Genomic DNA, 14,943 nt, shown 5'->3' on the forward strand with positions numbered 1-14,943 from the left:
TCCCACAGCCACGTTGGGAGCACTTTGAGTAGACCTAATACTTGCTCAAACTTGACTACAGGTATAGGCTTAGTTAACATATCTGTTGGGTTGATTTCAATTGAGATTTTCTCTACCTTAATCTTCCCTTTAGATATAATAGCCCTCACAAAATAAAGTCGCACATCTATGTGCTTGGTCCTTTCATGAAACACATTGTTTTTAGAGAGATAAATAGCACTTTGTGAATCACAAAGCACCCTAGGAACCTGCTCGCATAAACCTAATTCATTGGTAATTCTCTACAACCAAATGGATTCTTTCATGGCTTTTGTAAGAGCCACATATTCAACCGCAGTGGTTGATGAGGCCACTATATACTTGAGATTTGCCTTCCAGCTTATTAAATTCCCACCTATGGTAAAAGCATACCTAGTTAAGGATCTTCTTTTTGTCTAAATCCATTGCATAATATGAATCACAATAACCTTCTATGCAGCTATCATTCCCAGTGTTTGAACTAAACACTAAACCTTTATCTAATGTCCCTTTAAGATATCGAAGTTTCCACTTAACAGATTTCAAATTTTCCTTAGATAGGTTACTCATAAACCTACTTACTAGGCTTACACCATATGCAATATCAGACCTAATGCCTATCATTGCATACATTAAACTTCCTACAGCATTGGAATATGGGACATTCTTCATGTACTCCTCTTCTTCTTTAGGTAAATTACCTTTCACAACACTTAGCTTAAATTGAGGAGACATAGGAATAGACACTGGTTTACATTCTTGCATATCAAATAAATCCACCACTTTCTTTATGTAACCGGACTGATTCAAGGTTAGTATACCTTTCTCTCTATCCCTCTTAATATCTATTCCAAATATACGCTTTGCTGCAGCTAGAGATTTCATTTCAAATTCAGATCTAAGGGCTTGGGTCAGTTTACTTATTTCCTTTTTATCCTTACATGCTATGAGCATGTCATCCACATATATTAGGAGATATATATACAGCTTCCCCTTAAGTTGTTTAAAATAAACACAATGGTCAAAATTACATCTAGTGTAATTTTTCCTGAGCATAAACTCATCAAACCTTTTATACCATTGTTGAGGAGACTGCTTAAGGTCATATAATGACCTTTGTAGCAAACAAACCAGTTTTTTTTCCCTCTTTCTACAAAACCTGTAGGCTGATCCATATAAATTCTTTCTTATAGGTTTCCATGCAGGAAAGCGGTCTTGAAATCTAGTTGTTCTAGCTCTAAATCATATAGGGATACTAGGGCCAAGACTAATCTTATGGAGGTGTTTATAACCACATGAGAGAACATTTCATGGTAATCTATGCCTTCCCTTTGGGAATACCCCTTAGCAACTACCCTTGCTTTAAATCTAAGTGGTTCTACTCCTGGTTTTCTCTTAAAAATCCACTTATAACCTATGTCCTTTTGGTCTTTAGGTATTTTTACAAGAGACCAAGTCCATCTCTTCTCTCATTACCTTTAATTAGTAAACTTTATCCTTATTTGTACAAGCATCTTGGTAACTTACTAGTTCTTCAAGCTTTATAGAATCTCCTATATTTATGGCATAGGCTATAATATATGCATGAACATTGTAACACCTTGCTTTTCCCAAACTTGCGTTAACCTGAGATTTCAGGAATATTTTTTTTTTCCAAAATACACTCAACCTAAATCATTCCTAACAATCCTGTTCTATCTTCTCAGCATATCAAACTTAAAATGAATAAGTTAAGATAAGTAATCATCACAAATGCGGAAGCAAGATCGAAATCTCAAAATTATACATAACCCATTTCACTTTATTCATGATGTATAGAACCGTACCATTGTTTGACAAGACAAAAACAAAATACATTGAGACTCATCTCTCCACAACAACTACTAAATACCTCAAACATAGACAAAATATATGCTAAAGATTACCAACGTAAACGATAGCTACATCTCGATAACCTCTTTTCCTTTAGCGCCGCTACTTCCACCTAAAACGTTTGAATATTTTAGGGACATAATCCAAATTAGATGTAGAATCATCTAAGTGAGAGTTCAAAACATTTTCATGATTATATGCAAGACCATGAAACAAACCAACCTATCCCGACATGTCCCAACTCAAGAGAATCCCACACAACGCTTAACCCATGCCCCTGAAAAAGTGCAATCTCTCTAAAGGTAACACAACCACATTGACACATTGGCATAACACAACCCTACCTTAAGAGAGGCAACATCAACTCATCTCTCTGATATCTTGGGAATAATCGTTACCATTCTTGACACAGAAGGGTCAACATCAATGCAGGAACTTGGCTCACCACAATCACATCAGAGATTACGTTCTTACTCAAAAGCATTCCGGAGACGCTACCCATGTCCAACACATATGTCAATGCCATAACCACAACATGCCTCATTTAAAACCAACATTTCCATGCACATAATTTAAAATACAAAATTCAATGCACATATAAATAACCTCTTTGGATGAACCATCCACGTGAAAATAACCTATCACAAGTCAAATCATTTGTATAAAAAAAGTGTAGATTCGAGACACCCACAATAAATTAAGTTTTGGGTTGAACTACTCACCTCGAATGTATTCAGAATGTCTCGATTCTCATGCCAAAACTCAAACAACCACACTTTTACTCTATCTCGAGCCTCAACGATCCCTAGACATCATAGTTATTCAAAAAAGTATCAACATATATTTATTTCATAATTTCTCCTGATTTTTTTTCCCTATTTTTTCCTAAAAAATTTCAAAATAAATACATCCTCAAAGATTTTCCCAAATTTTTTTCTACCATAATTCATAAAATATTTTTCTAAAAATATTAAAAAAAATTCAAAAAAATACCTCACTACATGCGCTGGTTATCTTCTCAGGCGAGTCCCTCGCCGCCAGCGATCAAAATTCTTCCCCGACCACACCACCAGGTAGCCCTCTTCAAGTTGATCATCTTGACACTACCCTTGGCCCTAAACAACCACCAAAAGCACCTCAATTTAACCAAAAATAGTCCGGCTCCGATACCAATTGCGACTTTTTGCCCAATGCTCGAAACACCCTTAAACCTTGATAAAACCTCACGAATTTTTTCAGAAATGATCCTCACTCGACCAAGAACAAAAGCCTCTTATCCAAGACCTCTGAATCACTCTCAAAAGATAGCGATTTGAAGTTTAATTTCTGATGAAACCCTCGGCCATTCAACCCCTATTTATACCTGAAATCGAGCTAAGACGAGCCATGCTTCGTCAAATTAAAGCCTTAAATGCCTTGATATGGCCTTATCTCACTTCAAATCACTCTGATTTGTCTCGAACGAGCTTGCCCAATTTTTTGGCAACCTTTGGCCATACTGACATCAAATCACGGCCATACCCGGCCATTTCTTAGCCATGCTTGCTCCCAATCAAACCACCATGCTCTGGGGCCTACTTCTACCCCTTGAAATGAGCCCACTCGATGCCAAAAATAGGTTGGTCGGCGATAACAGAAGCTTGGTTGGTGATGGCTATGGCATCTTTTCAAAACTTGCACTTTAACCCCATTTTTTCTTCTAATTTCCATTTTGACCCTTATTTGAAACCCCTGAGCTTTCCAACAATTCCACTAATCCCCATAAGTTCTAAACCCTTCATCTCACCCCCGAAGATTTAGAAAAAGTAGCATTTCGACCTCCCTAGTCTAAAATTAATAAATTACACTTAGGCCCGAATACACGTAAGATTGTGTTTCGACCTAAATTACTTTGTTTCTTCCCGAAACCACTTAAGGGTTGCTCATTATGCTAAATATGAATCTACTCATGGTCCCGTTGACTTCCCAGAAGTTCGTTATGATCATTCAGTTTCTCAGCCTGAATCATAGTTATACCGAAAATCATTTCTAATCTAATTTATTTTGGCATCAAAAATCTTGCCTCGAGATACTTGTCGATGTCATACCCTTATCTTTAGACATCTAAGCTCCAGGGTACTCCCTGCAGTTGATTCGATAACTTATTTTTACTATCACGCCAATTTTTGGTATTTTAAACTCACTTAATTTACGTGACAACCTCATGTCAATTATAGGGTATTACAAGCATACCTTCTAGGAGGTTTTATCTCTCTCCTAATCCTATCCCTAGATAGAGATAATCACTCAAATCAGAGTGATATTCAGTTCTAGATTCAAATTCAATAACCTCAAGAATGTTATTGTCTAATTCAGACTCAATAATCTCTGGGCTACTAGAGGGCTATGAACTTTCATCTTTTGAATCTTCTACATGATCCTTAGAGGTATCATTTTTCACCTCAAACTGAAAACTATCAGTTTGATTTTTCTTACCATTTTTCACCTGGCTTGGGACATAGTATTCTGATTCCTTGAATACTATGTCCCTACTGATGACAACCTTTTTCTCATCTATCAACCACAATTTGTAGCATTTAACCCCTAAGGATACCCTAAAAATATAGCTTTTGTTGCTCTAGAGTCTAATTTGCCTTCTTTCTTATGCATATACCCTATACACCTAAAGGGTTTCATGTGATCTAAGATAGGCAACTTTCCAATCCACAGATTTTTTGGAGTCTTAAAGTTAATGGTTGATGAGGGAAATCTATTTATTTGATAACAAGTAATAGACACTACTTTAACCCAAAATTTCTTAAGGAGTTTAGAGTCTTTTAATAAATATCTAACTTTGTTCAGGATAGTCCTATTCATTCTTTCAGCAATTCCATTTTGTTGTGAGGTTTCACTACATGTCCTATGCCTTGCAATTCCTACTTGTTTGCAATAATTTGTAAATTCATGATTACAGAATTCCAGACCATTATCTGTTCTTAAGGTTTTAATCCTTTTCCTAGATTGGTGTTCTACAAGAGTCTTCTACTCCTTAAATTTTTCAAAAGCCTCACTTTTATGCTTAAGAAAATAAACCCATACTTTCCTAGAATAGTCATCTATGTAGAAAATGAAGTATTAGGCTCCTGATAAAGAATATGGAAATTGGGGAGAGCCCCAAAGATCAAAGTAGACATATTCTAGGATACTCCTACTCCTATAAGCTGATGGTGTAAATTGTAACCTATGAGATTTGCCATAACGCATTTCTCATAGAAATCTAAGTTATTTATTTTCTTAGGATCTAGAATACCCTACTTAACTTTTGTAAACCTTTCATACCTATATGGCCTAGCCTTTTATGCGATACTTCAGTGTCATCATCCATAGCAGTTTAGACAACTACATTCCCATAATGGTCTCTCCTTGTAGGACATATAATCCTTGCTTTAGAATACCTTTTAGGACTACCATTGACCCTTTAATGACCTTAAGAATTTCCTTCTCAAACTTATAAGACCCACCACTAGAGTCTAACATACCTAAGGAGATTAAATTCCTTCTTAGGTTAGGTACTAACTTGACATTGTCTAGGGTTTTAAATTTTCCATCCCACATTTTAAACTAACTAATCCTATTTTAGTTATGTTGCAAGATTGATTATTACCCATTAAGACTTTATCTCCATCAATGTTCTTAAACTTGAACAACTAGCCCTTCTTGGTGTCATATGAAATGTACACCCTAAATCTAAAATCCACTCATCTCAAGAAGCATGTTCTGAGAGTATTAGGCCCTCACCATTCTCATAACCATCAAATAGGTTAGCTATATCTTCTTTTCCTTTATTGTTTTCTAGGTCTTTCTTTCTTTTACGATGTTGTTTCTTTAAATGACATTTATTTTTGCAATACCAGCAAGTCATTGTTCTTGAGAACCCCTCTACTTGTTCCTCTATGTTTTGACTGACTCCTAGTTACACTTCTTCCTCTAGGTTTTGATTTCTTTTCTGGTTTTTCCTTTACATTTAGACCTTCTACATTGCTTACTTTCTTTTCCATTTTAAGTTCAAGATCTCTAGATATAAGTGCGGATAATACATCCTCTAAAGACAATGAGGTTCTACCATATTTAATTGCAGTTTTTAAATCCCTATGAGCTTCTGGCAGAGAATTTAAGAGAATTATGGCTTGATTCTAATTTGATATTTTCTCATTAATATTACCCAAACCTATAGTGATAACATTAAAGTCATCTAGGTTTTCTTCTAAAGATTTAGAGGAATCCATTTTAAAACCATACAATTTTTCTTTCAAATAAATTTTATTAGTCAAGGTCTTAGTCATGTAAAGAGATTCTAGTTTAGTCCATACCTTCGCAACCGTATCCTCCTCATTTACCTGTCTAAAGACATTGTCATCCAGGTTAAGGATGAGAAGGCTATGAGCCAACTCATCTATTTCTTGGCTTTCCTAGGAGGTTTTGGCTTCTTTCTTATCCTTTTCATCTTTTGGTTCAACGATCAGTGCCTTTGAGCATTGGTGTTGAACCAAGATTGTCTTTATTTTCTTCTGCCACATTCTGAAAACACCGTGGCCGTCAAATTTCTCGACTTCTAGTTTCAAAGGAGCCATATCTAAATGATCCTACGGATCTTTGTAAGGAAATACAAAAAGAAAAAGGCAACAAAAAAGGAAACCCTAACAGGTCAAAATAGACTATCAATGAAAATCGCGCAAACAGAGAGTTAGTTAGGGCACAAAGGATATTATTCTTACCGAGAGTGATTTCAAGATCGACTTACGATCTTCATTGTGTTTGGCATGATATTGGTTTTTGGAGGCTACTTGGCTCGACTTATAATGGCTCTGATACCACTTGTTAATCTTGCAATCGATACAACTAACCAAAATAAAACCAAGAACCAAGCTGAGAAATCGAATAGGAAATAATCCAATCACACCAAGAACACAACACAAAACAGAACACATGATATATGTATTTAGATCCGTAAATGGATCCTAATCATGACAGGGGTTTTCATCCCTAGTCAATCCCTATATCAAAAAAAGTACAACGCGATTACATTGAATTAACAAAGAACATAACCTCTTATAGTATTGCATTAAGAAAATAGAATACAAACCGAGTACAAACTGCATCAAACCGTGCAAACACAATACTCACAACTACCTCTTGATATTACCACCCACGATGAAGCAATTTGAACCAGAGATAAAGTAATACACTAAAAGTTCTTATCGATTGGAGGATTCACGGATTATGTCACCTCTCTCTTAGCCGATTAGGGTTTCTTGATTGTGAAAGTGAAAAGTGACGATTAAGATTTGATAGCAGCCTTATATATTGAGACTAATGAATGTAAGCCAAACGATCATCGTTTAAAAGAAATCAATGGCTGATATAAGACACGGTTAAATAACACAGTAATGCAAATGAAATTAAGGTCAAATGACATACACATGAAATGAAAATCAAATGTAAACATTTATCATGTAATTTTGAATCACTTATCACAACAAAATGGATATTAGCGAGAGTAATGGTTCGTTTACATTCTTAGGTAATGTTTGTTAACTAAGATATAGACCAAAAAAAAGTGAGATATGAAAAATATTTCAGACAAAAAGTATTTTCTATTATATTTGTTAAATTTATCTAGCGACCAATGGAAAAGAAGTCACGTCACTTATTTTTTGGATTTTTCATGAAAAATGCATATTTCTTTTTTAAAATTTTTCTAAAGAAAATTCACATGAGACTGATAATCCCTATAATAGTTGTCATTAATCTTCTATTTCGATCAATATCAACTCGGGCACCTATCTATTAAGAAATTTTGAATGTGAAATCTTTTTCTTTGAAAAGTACCGATTAACTTGCACTAATCTTGTTTTATTTTTAAAAACTACCAAAAACATAAAGCTTGCACCTCACGTTCACCCTTTACTTGGCCAAAGAAGTGGTCAAAATTGTAACCTAAGGTTTATCCATTTGGATATGGTGGCGGCCTCGCAATTAGTTGTGTGCTTTGATTTTGATTATGATTTTGATTTGGAAGCATGTTTTCCGATTGACTTTGGGAGTGGCTGACTTCTACCACTACAATCACAAATTAAAAAGAGAATAATCTTACTATTGCCAAGTTGTGAAGTGACCCAAAAAAGAATTAAAAGACCCCAATTTTGGGGCACTTACAAGAGTGTTTAACTATAACTTATGAAATTACAAGTGATAATAGTTCAATAATAATAATAACAATGTAGACAGACTTGAGAGTGAAAGAAGGGGCACTTAGTCCATGGAAGCAGCCAGAAGGGTGGACCCCTATCCCTGATTGCAGCAACCCTGTGGTCGCTTTCCCCTCAAGCAAAGCTTTTTGGCTTCCTCCTATATATATATATATATACAATCTTCCTTTGAATGCTTTCAAGATAAGATCATCTTCCCATTCTCCATTCCCTTCGTGTTTCCTTTCTTCAGAATAAAGGAAAGGCCCCCTAAAATGTACCGCCTTTCAATTCCAACCCAAAAGTGAAAAGTTTCACCTATGGGGTCTTTTTAAAGTATAGTGATTAATTTGATTCTGATTTTTAAATATATTAGTTTAGATTACACAGAGAAATTAATCTAAATATCAAGGAAGTAACTTAAAAGTTCAATTTCAAACTTTATAAATATATATATATATACATATTAATTTATAGTGATGTTATCTGTCACACACCTCTTGACCAGTAATCTACAACCCACCTTGAGTGATGGGAAAACATTATTATAGCAATTGTTTTAATAATAATAATAATAGTTTATGTAAGTAAGATTTTAGTGGGTCCAAGCATTTAGCACACTTTGCTTCTGTTCTGGGTATTGATTATTAACCTTTCTCTTCATTTTCCTTAAGAAAATGTGGGCATATTCTTGTCTGCATCCTCCATATTCCAAGCTTTCTATTTTGCCATTGTATTGTAGCAACACTCTCTCTTATCTCAAGAATTCTAAGTACAAGATGCCCCCTAATCAGCTCCATGTCCATTCATAAATCCTCCAAAGACAACAACATATCTCTTTGAAAATGAAGTCTCAATAGTGAGTGAACACGATATATATATATATATATATGCACATACATTTTCAAATAAAATAATGGTTCATGGATACTCAAAGTAATAATTAAAAGTGTGAATGTAAATTAACCATGTGTAATCGGGTCCTGTTCAGATTTGATTCGTTTATATTTTATGATATTGACACTCAATTTGTTTATGAGTCAAAGTATCTAACTTTATAAAAATTATCCGAGCAATGTTTATCAACATATTACAGTACTTGAGTTTGACTTGTTTAACTTAAATGAGTTCATGAGGATGTTAACGAGCTTGTTTACAAATAAGAAATGAATTTATTAATGAGCTTATTTGTGAATAAAAAATAAATTTATTTATAAGGAAATAATAATCATAAATAATAAATTAACTTATTTATAGATAGATAAATATTTTGAACGAGTTTTTATTAGGGAACAAATCAAGCGATAAAAAAAACTTAAAACAAAATCATACATTCACAAGATTGAATTTACGTGGTTCGATAAAAAATACCTACATTTACGACTACACTAAGTATTTTTTCACTATTTAAAAATGTTAATATTATAGAAATTATATCTACATATTTATATATGAAGACTAGGATATAAATAAAACTCATAGTTCGAGCCTGCTTAGGATTAGAATTTAGGATCTACCACCAAGCCCCCACAAGGGGTGCTACTCCCTTGACCCCTGCTTGCTAATTGGGTAGTGAGATCTCGTATCAATTCTACATAAGCGTCATAAATCACATCAAATTTTATATCTCTAACAATTTTAATTGAATTGTTAATGACTTTATTTATAAATAATAAATAAAATTGTTCATCAAATTCAATCAATTTGACCAAATTCATGTTCCAAACTTTGTTTAATGGATTAATAAATAAATATGATGGAACTCGTTTACAAGTTGTTTAGGGTTGGTTTGAGGGGAATGTCAATTTCTAGTTTTTGTTTTTAGTTTTGTATGTTTATTGTTTATTTTTATTAAAAGATAAAATTTATTGTTTAGTGTAAAAAGATATCAGTTTGAAAGTGAATAGTGAGTTAAATAATAAGTAATAATTGAATATTAATTTTTTTTTTTTTTTGTAACATGAAAATTGAAGGGTCCTTATACGCAACAAGTTTTGGCTTGAACTATCACACCTTCTCTATAAATCATGGTCCGCCCACTCTAGCTAATGGGTAGAATGAGTAAGTCCGGGTTGAAACTTGAGCCCTAGCCTCTCGGATAGACATAGATGATATATTGTCTACACAGATCTAGACTTGAACCCATAATCTTAAGGCACCCAACCTCTCGAATGTGTGTGGAGTATCGTCTATGCTACCCCGAGGGGTTAATTGAATGTTAATTTATAGGTGAAGAGTAGAGATGTCAAACGAGTCATGTTGCATATAACTACTTTGACCTGACACAATCTTAAGGCACCCAACCTCCCGAACGTGTGCGGAGCATCGTCTGTGCTACCCCGAGGGATTAATTGAATGTTAATTTATAGGTAAAGAGTAGAGATGTCAAACAGGTCAAGTTGCATATAACTACTTTGACCTGATCACCGGAAATAATAATTTTGTGAGATTTACAATATTAATTTTGATATCAACTATCTTAGAAGTTAGAACACAAAGCGTTTATAATCATTTTGTGGTCATTATATGGCTAAAAAATTAAATTGATTCAAATAAAAGTTATTTTAAAATTATAAAATTTTTCGTAAGAGTTTAAAAATAATAAAATAAAATAAGTTTGCAATCAAGGCACACGGGTTGTTGGATTGGCTTTTGACCTATGAAGTTGCAAGTTGGTTCAAACCGAGCTAAGTCAGTATAATTGATATCTCTAGTTAATAGCAAATCAATGACAATAGTTAAGTATCAATATGAGTGAAACATTGAATGAAATTGAAAAGTGCTAAAAACTCAAAACGAAAATGAAAGCGCTATCAAATGGACATTAACGAGAGCATTGGTTCGTTTAGATTTTTAAGTAGTGTTTGTTAATTAAAATATAAATTAAAAAAAAAGTAAGATATGAAAAATATTTCAAACAAAAAATACTTTCAATTGTATTTGTTAAATTTATCTAGCAACTCTTGGAAAAGAAGTCACGTGACTTCTTATTTGAAATTCTTGAAATAAATTTATTTCTTCTCCCTCCAAATAAATTTATCTTGAACTTTATAGATAAGAAGAAAAAAAACATATATATTTTCCAATACATTCTAAAAAATTTAACAAACAGTTTGATGAAAATTTTAAAATATTTCTTACTCTTATTTTGACCATTCTATATTTTAGTTCAGAAAGTATCTCAATCTTATTTTGATATAATTTTATTTTACTCATTTTAACAAACGTTAGTAATAAATCTCGTTTATAAAATAAATTAATAAAAATGTATTTATTAAAGATGAGTATATTCTTCTACTTTTGGTTTTATTTGATCACAATGCAAAGCTTTTTATCTATAGGAAAGAGGGAAAGTGGCTTAAAAGCCAGTTTGGGAGTGAGAATGGAATGGGAAATGCAAATCTATCATCTATCATCATGTTCATGTGTCCATGTTACCATTCACACATACAAAGCATCAACTTTTGTTGGAATTTAAAACCAAACATTTGTCTTCTTCTTTTCTTGTCTCCCTTTTCATTTCCCCCACCCCCACCTATCCACCTAGACTAAATTTTGACAACTTTATTGGATTTTTTCAAAATTTGTCATTGAAAACTCATTGACATCTCTAATCACTAGTCTCGTCATGTTCGTTCTGTCAATTTTCTCATGAAAAATACATCTTTCCTTTTTAATATTTTTTTAAAAAAAATCACGTGAGACTGACAATCCCTATAATAGTTGTCATTAATCTTCTATTTCGATCAATATGAACTCGGGCATCTATCTATTAAGAAATTTTGAATTTGAAATCTTTTTCTTTGAAAAGTACCGACTAACTTCCACTAATCTTGTTTTGTTTTTAAAAATTACCAAAAACATAAAAGCTTAGCACCTCACGTTGACCATTTACTTGGTCCAAGAAGTGGTCAAAATTGTAACCTAGGTTTATCCATAAGGGTATGGTGGCGGCCTAGCAATTAATTGTGTGCTTTGATCTTGATTATGATTTTGATTTGGAAGCATGCTTTCATACTCCGGTTGACTTTGGGAGAGGTTAACTTCTACAACTACAATCATAAATTAAAAAGAGAATAATCTTACTATTGCCAAGTTGTGAAGTGACCCAAAAAATAATTAAAAGACCCCAATTTTGGGGCACTTACAAGGGTCTTAACTCTAACTTATGAAATTACACGTGATTATAGTTCAATAATAATAATAACAATGAAGACAGACTTGAGAGTCAAAGAAGGGGTACTTAGTCCTTGGAAGCAGCCAGAAGGGTGGACCCCTGTCCCTGATTGCAGCAACTCTGGGGTCGCTTCCCCTCAAGCAATGCTTTTTGGCTTCCTCCCATATATATATATATACAATCTTCCTTTGAATGCTTTCAAGATAAGATCATCTTCCCATTCTTCCTTTCCTTTGTGTTTCCTTTCTTTTGAATAAAGGAAAGGCTATATATATAGTGATGTTGTCTGTCACAAACCTCTTAACCTACTACTACCCACCTTGGGTGATGGGAAAACGTTATTATAGCAATTATTTTAATAATAATAATAATAGTTTATGTAAGTAAGATTTTAGTGGGTCCAAGCATTTAGCACACTTTGCTTCTGTTCTGGGTATTGATTATTGTCCTTTCTCTTCATTTTTCTTAAGAAAATGTGGGCATATTCTTCTCTGCATCCTCCCTATTCCAAGCTTTCTATTTTGCCATTGTATTGTAGCAACACTCTCTCTTATCTCATAGACACATCTCAAGAATTCCAAGTACAAGATGCCTCCCAATCGGCTCCATGTCCATTCATAAATCCTCCAAAGGCAACAACACATCTCTTTGAACATGAAGTCTCAATAGTGAGTGAACACAACATATATATATATATATATGCACTTATATTTTCAAAGAGAAATAATGATTCATGGATACTCAAAGTAATAATTAAAATTGTGAATGTAAATTAACTATGTGTAATCGAGTTCTGTTCTGTTGGGATTTTTAGCAAGAAATCTTAATTAGTTTTGAAAATTATTTCTTATTCTTAATTGATTTCTTGTTTAGTTTGTAATTCTATTTTATAGTCAGTTATAAATTATTGTTAGATAAAGAAATCTTAGTTTTGGTAAACAAGGAAACCTTAACCTTGTTGAACAAGGAAACTAGTATATAATAAGATGGTTGGTTTGTTAATCAAAGAGTGCAAATCACTTGTGAGAGATCACCGAGAGTTAAAAATTGGGTGTAATTGGGACTTGGGTTTAGAAAGAGAATATTGGACTTTGTAGTTGTAAACTTTACTATATAGTGATATTTTTTCTCTGTCGTCTTGACAATCGTGATTTTTCCCTATTAGAGTTTTTTACGTAAAATCTCTTGTATTTGATTGTGATCGGATTATTTTTTATTTCTCATATTATTTTTTCCCTTCAACATGTTCAGACTTGATTTGTTTATATTTTATGATATTGACACTCAATTTGTTTATGAGTCAAAGTATCAAACTTTATAAGGATTGTTCAGACAATGTTTATCAACATATTATGGTACTTGAGTTTGACTTGTTTAACTTAAATGAGTTAATGAGGATGTTAACGTGCTTGTTTACAAATCAAGCAATGAACGAATTTTTGTTAGGCAACAAATCAAGCGATGAAGAAAACTTGGAACAAAATCACACATTCACAAGACCGAATTTATGTGGTTCGATAAAAAACACATATATCCACGACTACACTAGATATTTTTTCACTATTTGAGAATGTTAACTTTATAGAAATTATGCCCATGCATTTATATACGAAGATTGGGTTAAAAATAAAACTCCTAGTTCAGGCCTATTTAGGTTTAGAATTTAGAAATCTACCACCAAGCCCCTAGAAGGGGCACTACTCTCTTGACCCTTGCTCGCTAATTGGGTAGCCAGACCTTGTATCAACTCTACATAAGTGTCATAAATCAAATCAGATTTCACATCTCTAATAATTTTAGTTGAACTGTTAATGACTTTATGTATAAACAATAAATAAAATTGTTCATCAAATTAATCGATTTGACCAAATTCATGTTCCAAACTTTGTTTAAATTTGTTTAATAGATTAATAAATAGATATGATGGAACTCGTTTACAAGTTGTTTAGGGTTGGTTTGAGGGGATTGTCAATTTTTAGTTTTGTATGTTTATTGTTTATTTTTATTAAAAAATAAAAATTAAGTATATTATATGATAATGAAATCGATTTTTTTTTTAAAAAGCTAAACATATTGTTTAGTGCAAAAAGATATGAGTTTGAAGGTGAATAGTAAGTTAAATAATAAGCAATAATTGAATATTATTATTATTTTTTTGTAATATAGAAATCGAGAGATCCTCGATACACAACACACTTTGGCCTGAACTCTCATATCCTTTCTATAAACCACAGTCTACCTTTTTCAACTAATGGGCAGGACGGGTAAATTCTGGTCAAAACCTTAGCGCTGGCTTTTCAAATAGACATATATAATATATTATATGCACAGATCTATACTTGAACCCACAATCTTAAGGCACCCAAGCTCTCAAACATGTGCATAAGATCGTTTGTGCTACCCCGAGGGGTTAAAGAGTTGAGATGTCAATGCATATAATTGCTTTGTCCTAATCACTAAAAATAATAATTTTGTGAGATTTACAATATTAATTTAGATAGCAACTATCTTAGAAGTTACAACACAATGAGTTTACAATCATTTTGCGGTTATTAAATGGCTAAAAAATTAAATTGATTCAAATAAAAATTATTTTAAGATTATGAAATACTTAATGAGAGTTTAAAAATAATAAAATAAAATGAGTTT

The sequence above is a fragment of the Diospyros lotus genome, chromosome 12 (genome assembly GCF_014633365.1).
Source record: "Diospyros lotus cultivar Yz01 chromosome 12, ASM1463336v1, whole genome shotgun sequence".
In the NCBI taxonomy this organism is placed as follows: domain Eukaryota; kingdom Viridiplantae; phylum Streptophyta; class Magnoliopsida; order Ericales; family Ebenaceae; genus Diospyros; species Diospyros lotus.